Source organism: Ambystoma mexicanum, chromosome 11 (assembly GCF_040938575.1).
Source record: "Ambystoma mexicanum isolate Mex_15411 chromosome 11, UKY_AmexF1_1, whole genome shotgun sequence".
Lineage (NCBI taxonomy): Eukaryota > Metazoa > Chordata > Amphibia > Caudata > Ambystomatidae > Ambystoma > Ambystoma mexicanum.
This window is the reverse complement of record NC_090934.1, coordinates 139,122,426-139,130,796: the sequence shown is the minus strand read 5'-3', so window position 1 is coordinate 139,130,796 and position 8,371 is coordinate 139,122,426.

Here is an 8,371-nt window from a genome sequence, read left to right as displayed (position 1 = left end):
CATTACCAATGGAGAAGACCCACTTTTCTTAAAGAGAAGAAGGAGTAAGGGAGCCGGTGATGACGCATCGCCTCTTTTTTCAGAAGAGCAGGGGCAAGAAGGCTCCACCCAGGGAACAGTGCATGACTGAAGATTGAGCTCTCAAAAGACACCCTGGCTCAACCGCCGCTGCTTACAGACCTATAACCACAATGTAACTTGGCTACAAAATCATACTACTGACCCGCATTTGAAAATCAAATTGTGTGACATGAGGACAGGTTTTTAGTACAATGCGGGAATTTGAAACCTCATTGGTCAGTTAAAGTGGTCAAACCTACCATCTGTACAATGCACTATTGTAAGTCTACATACTGCCCCCCTAGCCAATTGGACCCCGACTTATCCATTGCTCTGTAATACAATTGTACCTGGCAGGGCTTCATAACTTCATGACTTCACGAAGGAGATAGAGTCGAGAAGTTGTTGAGGGATCCGCACTCGTACTCTTTAAGGGAAGATCAAATATCTCAGTGTGTTGTGCACATGCTGCAGAGATCTGTGTGAATCCTGCAACGTGCAGGTTTTCACAGCAGAAAGGCGAACGTAGGCTTCCATCCTTTAAAGGTTGCGCCAATACACGTCAGCGAGTTGGACATTTTAAACACCAACTATTTTGAGTGTCAAGTATCAATGTATGCCATCAATCTTAGTTACAGCCATACATGTCAAAGCACGCACAAACACACTCCCATGCAGGAGGGTCTTCTTTCCACAGACACAAAAGAAAACATACAGATCGAGGCGTTGCTGGAGACTAGTCCAGAAGCTGCTCTCCCCCTGAAGCCGGCCGGTTATGCGAAGGCCTTTTTTCTTGAGAAAGGTCACTCTGCTTTGCAAACCGGGGTCAGGCCACGTCCTGGGGCCAGCTGGCAGCCTCTCCCCGTTGCCTCACGCGCCTCCATATAAGGCCTCCGCTGGGGAGAACGCACTCCCCGGGGCCACGAGGTGATTTGGCCCCCGTCCAGTCGAGGGGAGAAGGGGGCGGAAGGGGGGGCTTTCAGTCAGCCCGGCGCTTGTGAAAGAGATGGTCGGGGATGGGGCCCTGCTGACCACTAAGAGAAGAAAAATATGGGGAAGGGGAGAACTGTTAGAAAAACAAACGCTTGCAGTGAATAGGTCAGTCCAGTTTAAACATTTTAAACTGCTGGAGATCTGAGTCATGAATACGAAGAAGTGCAAGCTGGAAAGGAATTTGGAACTGAGATGTAACTGTCTATTCCTTTTATTTACACGTGGGCCTCAATGTTGCTGTTAAACGAATTCCAGAAATCAACATATGTTCTAGGTTTGCCATGGGTTTTGCAGGGAAATGCATAGTTGCACAACTAGACCCGTGACTTCTAGACGGATCTCTTTATAAAGGCCTTGCTCTTCAGCCAGCAACACTTTTCCTGGTGGGATCTGAAATAGGAGAACTACAAGTCCCGTCATGCAATGTGTTGATGTATAGAAAGCCCAGACTGGAAGACGGTGATCTTTAAGACACTGGGGCGATTGGCGGCTATAGATTCTGGAGAACTGTGTTCTAATCATGGCTTCCGACTTGATCACAATGTGTGATCCTCGGCAGTTTATTTCATCCATGTCTCACTTGCCACAGCTGACAAAATAGAAGCACCTACAAATGCCCTGATTACTTACCTGTAATCTTCATTACTCTGGTGGTTATCTCTGTGCTGCAGGGGATCGGAGGAGATGGCGGTAAAAGTGCTTCATGCCACTTTTTATGATCTACCTTATGTTGGTGCATCTGTAAGGTGGATTTGGGGAGCGTGGTGGACAGACGATGTCCAACTTCATTTCCGGCACTGCCTTTCAAAGGCGATTACCTTCCCACCAGCATGGATTCCAATGCTGTCAATAATGCAATGGATGTCTATGGAATCCGCCTGAAATGACCAACTCGTAAAAGCAGGCGGATTGAAAATTCATTGTAAATGCCTCCTGTGTTCATTAATTTGGGAAGGCTTTCCCACTTTTCCACCGGAAAAGTGAAGAATAAAAGCGGAAATCACCTTTGTTTCGCTCTTCACCTTACCACTACTTGGAAGAAATTAGGAAAATTAACGTGGTAAACCAGAATGAATTACCATGACCCCACATATTTATTTATTTATTGTATTTGTTAATTGTGCACTAAACCCAAAGGCATTGAGGCGCTGTTACAGAACCAGTTACTCGCAAACAAAATAAGCAGTTATACGCAGAAAACAATAGCAGGAAAAGTACATTTGGGGGGCTCTACAATTAGGCAAATAACCACGTTTTGAGGGCTCCCCGGAACGCCCAGTAGGAGTGTTCAGCTCTCAGGGTGGGTGGAAGAGAGTTTCATTGTTTAGCTGCGATGGACGGGAAACTCGAACCTCGTTCTAGTCTATAGTAATGAGGTGTGTTCGTTACGGAAAGGCCCTTGTTTTAAAAACAAATGGATGCAACTTTATTACAATGATAGCCCTACCCCTGCTTGGGTACTGGCTGTATGACCCACGTCCGTGCCCCGCGCTTCGTTGTGTTATGTCTAGTATGTACATGATTCCTGTCCTCATTAAAAGGTGTTCAGCACCATTACAGCAAGATGAGGATCGCAGCAAGGTGGCCTATTAATTTATATTTATTTATATTGCGCATGAAAGAAAGGCCCCCAGGTATAGTAGAGCACACATAACAAACACACATAAAAGCAGCCACCTCTCAGTCTCAGGGATTAGGGCAAAACCAACAAAATCAGCGAATAAAAGTGTCTTCAGCATTCCTGTAAACTTGGGGAGGAACTGACATAGCCTCAGAGCAAGTGGAAGGTCATTCCAGCTCTTTGAGCCAGCATAGCTGAAACACCATTGGGACACCCTTTTGAGCTTGGCTTCGGGAATCTGAAGGAGGCCAGAATTGTTAGACCTCAATAAACCTGCAAGCCGGCAGCCAGGTAAGCCGGTCAGATAAATATCCTGGGCTAGTCCCAAATAGGCAATTGTGAGTCAGACACAGTACACAAAAGGAAGCCAGTGCAGAGTGTGCCGGTCTTCCGAGACATGCTCCTTTCTACTTAAGATATAATATGATAGGTTATTTATAAAGCAATTAATAGCCAGAGTTTTCTAAGCATGGACCCGGGGATCGAACCTGTGTTGGTCCGTGTCGTCTTGCTTCCAAGGCAAGCAAGTTGCCGCTGAGCGATCCTCCCTCCACTACTCTCACTGCATTGTTTTGGACAGTTTGTATGCGCCTCGTTTCATCTGTGTTGATGCCTTGCAACAAACTGGACCCATAGTCAAGCTTGGCACCAATCATTGCCCTAGCGATGGTAGTGCAGTTCTCCTATGACAGGATCGGCCTTAACTATGCCAGAGGCTTGAGGTAATAGGATGCAGTTGCCACTAGACTGCTCATGTGTGCCCTCATACTCAGTTACTGGTAAATAACTACACCCAGAGTCTTAACCTTAGGAAGAGGTGAAATACTGCAGCCAGACTTCTGAAACACCTGGTAGTCAGGGGTAAGTTTCTTCTGCCTCGCCACTGTGCCAATGATCATCAGCTCTGTTTTTGCATCATTAAGCGTCAGATCATTCTTCAACATCCAAGATTGTGTAATAGAGTACACAGAGCTGATGGCCTCAGTGTCTCTGCTGTAGTCACCAGAAAGCGGGATGCAACACTATATCGTCAGCATAGATGGTATACAGCACTTTTTTGGCATCGAGCAGTTAAAAGCGTGACATGAAGATTTTAAAGAGAATGGGCGATAGACAAGAGCCCTGAGGAACTCCACAAGGCACTAGAAAGTCATCCGCCTTGTAGGAATCGGAGAAACCTCTTGCAGCGCGATCAGACGGAAAGGAATGCACACATCTTGTTGCAGAGTCGGAGAAACACGTGAATTGGATGAGCCTGGTGATCAACATAGAGTGATCAACCAGGTCGAAGGCGGCTGAAAGTTCAACCAGCATCAAGAGAGCTGTACTTCCTTTATCAATAACGACTAGCGTGTTTGCCTTAAGATCCAACAAGGCGGCTTCAGTACTGTGGGCTCTACGAAAAACTAATTGCCACTGTCCCTGAATCTGATGACTACCCAATAAATTTTGGAACCGCAGATATGCCGCTTTATTTAGCATTTTAAGTAGAAAAGGCATGTTCGTAATTGGCCTGTAGTTGGCCAGAACATTAGGGTCTACAGATGGCTTCTTTATTAAGGGCGAGATCCAGGCCTGTTTTATGCTGGCAGGCACCGCACATTCTTGGAAAGACGAGTTTATACATTTCGTGACCATTGGGCCTACCGGTTTAGTGTAGGCTTTAACCACTTTTGCCGGGCACACATCGGTTGGGTTAAGTCCGTCCAGCAAAACATAAGGCTCAGACTCAGTTAAGGGAGTGTCAATTTTCTCTTTGGTATACTCTACTAGTGGCTCCTTATTCTTGGATTCTATGGCACCGATCCACCCATTGTCAGTGCCTTAGTATCACTGCAGAGCAGGCACCATGACAGGTAGAGCCCACCTGCCTCAAAATCATGGGGTGACCCAACGCTTGGCGCTATGGGGATCCTGTACCTTGTGAGTTCCCAGTCAGCCGTGTGACCAATGGATTCTTCAAAGGGACGAAGGGCAAAACGGGTGTGATGGAGAGCTGGCATTCACATTTTGACCCACCGGTCCAGAACGTGGTGCTGGTTTGAGACGGCTGTGTTGCCTAGCAAAACAATGCTTGAATGCTGCTCTGGGCATCTGGCTCATTAGACATGCAAAGCATATAGAACAATGTAGTCGAATAAAAGATGGAGAGCTAAGTAGCTCCAACCTTAGTTCAAGCCATGAGTTCCAGGGATGGAAGAAAGAGAAGGGGACTGGGACTAGGAAGATGTGGACTCAGAGTATTGAAGATTATTAGTTAGCAATGCTGACATTTCCGTCTCATCCCATTGTCCTTATCCCAGTCTATACTAGTGCAGTTGTAACAAGCAGAACTTGAAATAAGATGTACCATGAACACCAGCTCGATGCACTTCACACATTATTGGACATTCAATCAAGCTGGTATTCAGACTATGATTAAAGGACCTGTACCCTTTAGATACCCTTCATAATTATCTCTGATTTACAACATAAAATGGCAGACCAATGTCATGGGAAAGATTGAGGCAGCACCCAACAAGTTTCCTTTAAGGGGACTCCCTCTCTATTAGTGGGGGTAAGGAAGAATTCTGCAAGTTATAAACTATGGTAGTGCACTCCTTCACTAACCTACTGATAATTGCAGTGGAAACCTTATCGCCCCTGTGACCTTGACCAAAGGATGCCAGCATATGGCCTTTCAAGGCTGATCTTGATAGCCTACTCCACATCCAACTTTTCCATTGCTACCCTATCAGCAGAGACGAAGGGCGGGAACACAAACGCGGAGGCACGTGAAACTCAGACAAGACCTTTGGTCTGAAGCAGGAAGGAGTCTTAAAGGACAACCCTGTTTCAAAGAAAGTAAAATAAAGTTCAGAACACGCGAAGGCCCCAAACACGCCGAGTCGCCTCGTGAGGTAAAGGCTAAAAGAAAAAACACTTTGAACAGGCCTTGCAAATTCTTTAAAATCCTACTGGACCTGCAGGTTGAGTAACTTAGTTTACCAATTTCACCTAAGAGAAATGCACTCGACCCATGGTGACTAGTGACAAACATTTTACAAGCACTTTCTGTAAAATGGTGCATGTCACCATAGGCCCACTTCAAGTTCAGCACACTGCCGCCACCCAGAGGTCAGGCACACACAGTGAAACCTTTATTTGACAATTACCGCAAACAAGGTTTGTTTGTAGTAAATATCAAATAAAAGTTGCAAACATCCCACATTTTCATTATATTTGGAAGCAAGTCCGAGCACTATGCAAATGCTACTCAACCTTTATAAAAACTACTCATAAAATCTAGGCTTTTAAAGGGTTTGCGAGAAAACAGTGGGAGGTCGGGCCACTACCCCCTCCCCTCTTTTGTTAAATGAATTCCAATGCCTGTCATACACCTTAGGTTTAAAGAGTTCCTGGACATTTGAATAGCAATAACCACTTGATGAGAGATATCAATAGCCAATAATCCCCTCTGTTCGACAGACTAAAAGATTCAATTGCTATAGGGTGTCTACGTGGAGGTTCGGCCATCTTAGCAGAGAAGGAAGCTTTGGAAGGACCCATCCAGGTTGAGATTTCATTTATAGGTGCTTTTGGAACCAATGCTTCTTCCTGCATAATGGAGGATCCAGGAAAGCCTTAGTACCATTCCTTTACATTTTTGACAGGAGGAGAGAGGATCCCACCCTCAGGATGTTTCCTCTCTTTGTCATTACCAGAATTTGGACAGTTGAGAATTGGTTTCTGACGCATTTATGTCTAACCAGGGGAACCACATAAGGGCATCCTTTGAGCACTAAATTCGGATATTTCTATTTTCAGCCTATTAACGACGTGTTTGGAGGCATGGCAATATATGCACAGATGTGATTTTGTGTCTAAATGCATTGTGTGAGCACATACAATTCAGTTGACTTTTATTTAGATATTTTTTCAATGTATTTGCACAGTTTTTTTACTTGTCTAGATAGGCACATGAATGGGCTTAATTATGGAAGAGACAAGGTCTTATTTTTTTTAGGTTTCATCCTTACAATTATACACAAGACTGGTCTTTTTGTTTATTTGGTCTGTTTCAGTATACCTATAAAGTAAATTAATGTATGACTAATGCACATTTGAGTTGTTCAAGAATTTATTTTGCATGAGCATGACACTATTGTATTCTCTTATTTGAACTGCCAAATGTAGCTCTTCGTTCATTGGAATAGGGAATCATTGCAATTTATTACCAGTATTTGACTAGGCACACCTGTCTATAGCTCATTGGCCCCCCCTCAATCCCCCAGTTCCTAGGTGCAGGGGTTTTGTCCTTCAGTATACACACATATATAATGATTTGCTACTATATTGTTCATCCATCCAGAAATGAACCCTCGCTCCACCGAGGAGAAGAACAGATCCCTGTATAGCTAGACCGATAGACGACATCTCCTTCCAGTTTCAAACCCTTCAGAGACCAACACCAACCCAGAAGACTGGTATCCGTAGCTAAGGTCAAAGGATCAGGCAGGTAAATCAGTATTCCCTTGGAGAGGTTCTCTTCTGTCGACTACCATGTAGAGGATTGAGTCACCTCTAATGACAATGGGATCTTTCCTTTTTAATACTTCTCTTGAGGATTCCATGTCTGCAGAACATGCCAAACTAGGGTTTGAGGTGCCGCCTGGCCAAAGCTACCATTGACACGCATGATGCAAACTCCCTCTGCACTTGAATCCACCGACGTACTGTCGTATGGGGGTGAACAAAAGAGCAATAACCCCAAGCTTCATTTTCAAATCGTGTAGAGGAGGAAGACAATATCTGTTCCTCATGGTTTCAAAGATGACTGAGATAAACTCCAGAATTTGAGAAGGACTTAATCTTGACTTCCCGTATTTCAGGATCCCCCCATACTCTTCCAGGTGTTTAATGACATCCTCCATATCTGCTGCCATCTGATGGGCCTATGGAGATTGGATCATACAGTCACTTATGTTGGAATGTCTCGTGGAGGACTCAAACCAATGGATCCAAGACTTTGGTGGAGACCGTGGGAGCAGTCTTAAACCAAATGAGAAAAATACAAACTGATTTATTCGCCCACTCTGAACCACTGGTATTGATGGTGGACGCCTGAATTCGGGATGTGAAGGTACATATCTCTGAAGCCTATCGCTGGCATAACCTCCCCTAAATTTAGGAGATTGAAAATAGACTGGATACTCTCCATTACAGGAGTAGTATACTGGACATAGAAACTCATTTCCCTCAGGTCTAGAATCAGTATGGAACCTACACATGAGATAAACACCAGGAACACCAAGATTAAGTAAAGCCTGGTGTTTTTCTGTGTGGAGCGGAGGGCTGTTAGAATATATTTTCCTTTTGCAACCTTTCCTCCATAGTTTCCTATGGAACCCCATTATTTTTTCTCCATTTCTGAGCCTGTCCTGCCTTTCTGAAGGGAAGTAAAGTCTTCAGCTTCACTTCCCTTGCCTTTTGCTCATATGCTATGGGGTATCAGATTAGTCCTTTAGACTATCAGTACTGGGAAACTATGTTTCCCTTTGTAAATCTTTTATTTTTACAATTGCACACAGCACCGTAGAGTGCAGATCCTTTGGTGGGATTGGACTTGCTTCCAATCAGATTTTAGATAAAAGGAGGACCTCTGCAACTATTTGTGAGATTCATGTTGGAGCCATGAATCCCTGAAAGAAGAGCAGA